The sequence below is a fragment of the Daphnia carinata genome, chromosome 3 (assembly GCF_022539665.2).
Source record: "Daphnia carinata strain CSIRO-1 chromosome 3, CSIRO_AGI_Dcar_HiC_V3, whole genome shotgun sequence".
In the NCBI taxonomy this organism is placed as follows: domain Eukaryota; kingdom Metazoa; phylum Arthropoda; class Branchiopoda; order Diplostraca; family Daphniidae; genus Daphnia; species Daphnia carinata.
Window position 1 is genome coordinate 13,216,403 of NC_081333.1, and position 1,201 is coordinate 13,217,603.

The 1,201-nt window shown below is 38.1% G+C and overlaps 1 long non-coding RNA gene across 1 annotated transcript; it reads left to right on the top strand.

Annotated features, from left to right (window-relative positions):
* Window positions 1-663: 663 nt before the first annotated feature.
* On the top strand, window positions 664-1,179 carry LOC130698302 (uncharacterized). The gene is made up of 3 exons (XR_009003257.2): window positions 664-754; window positions 830-982; window positions 1,052-1,179. It is a non-coding gene; the product is annotated as an uncharacterized LOC130698302 (long non-coding RNA).
* The last annotated feature ends 22 nt before the right edge of the window (window positions 1,180-1,201 follow it).

The following is a 1,201-nucleotide window of genomic DNA, read 5'->3' on the forward strand; positions in this document are numbered from 1 at the left end:
TTGTGATTTGTGTGATTGATATGTGTTTGCTTCGTTCCTTCTTTATTCCCATTCTTTTCCCTCGAGCATTATTGCTTATGGTTTCACCGTTCACTGAGCCTTCAAATTCACTACACCTGCACCCCACAGTTCATTCACGGTTTGTTTGCTATTTTGCACCGGTCGGGATTAGTGTTTTAGGTAATGTAGCCCAGCTTACATAGGTTTCACGCTAAGTATTTTTCTGTTGCAAGTTTACGAACACTAACTGCTTAAGTAAAAAAAGGAAAACAAAATGAATAAATGGGCAACTTATTGTTGTTTTTTTTTATATGGAATAGGATTGAAAAAGTATACAAAAACAATTAATCGCTTGTGATCGGGTTGAATACATCGATTGTCAACCCGATAAAAACAGGAAGGGGAAATAACCCGTCTAATCTGCCCCATAAACAGAAATGAATAACCCGCTCAGCAAAACCCGACCCGGTCGACGTGGGGCTGTGAATCTGACCCAAGTCATAGATAAAGACGACTGGTTCGTTATGTCCATAAGAGAAATAACATGGGCTGCTGACGCAAAAATTTAGGGTACCCTTCCTACGATTTTTTGGATCCTTACTCTGATTGTACTGCCATCTAGTGGAGGTTTTGATCACTACTGAAAGTGTAAGTAGCTTTCCACCAACCGCCATTGTTCGTGGCAGTTTGTGGCGTCCTGAAGCTGGATTTGGCTTGAAAATGTCGTTCCCTAAAGAAAATAAGAATAGGATAGGTTTGTACAGTTTGATTTATGGAGTGATCTGTTATAATTTTGAATGACCAAAGTAAATAATATTTGAATTTAAAGCTTACAATATGACAGGCAGCTTTGGTAAATGGAAAAAAGGGAAACAAGAACTTGAAAGTGTCGTGCGTCTAACCAAAATTTGAAGAAAATTGATCCAAAAAATCAAGAGCCTGATAAAAAGCGAGGACCCATTGACATCGTTTCTCATAAAAAGTAACTCTTCTGAAGGTCTTTTCATTTCTAGCTTGCTAACCAATATTCTAACTCTGGGTGTTTTTATAGTTCAAGATCTCGATAGTAACAAAGTTGGTGTGGACAACAATAGTTCTACCCAAAAAATTTATACCAGGGACCATACTTCCAATCCTGAAAGAACTGCAAGTTTGTCTAGCAGCTAAGCTCTCGTAATTCACAGGTATGTGTAAATCTTTA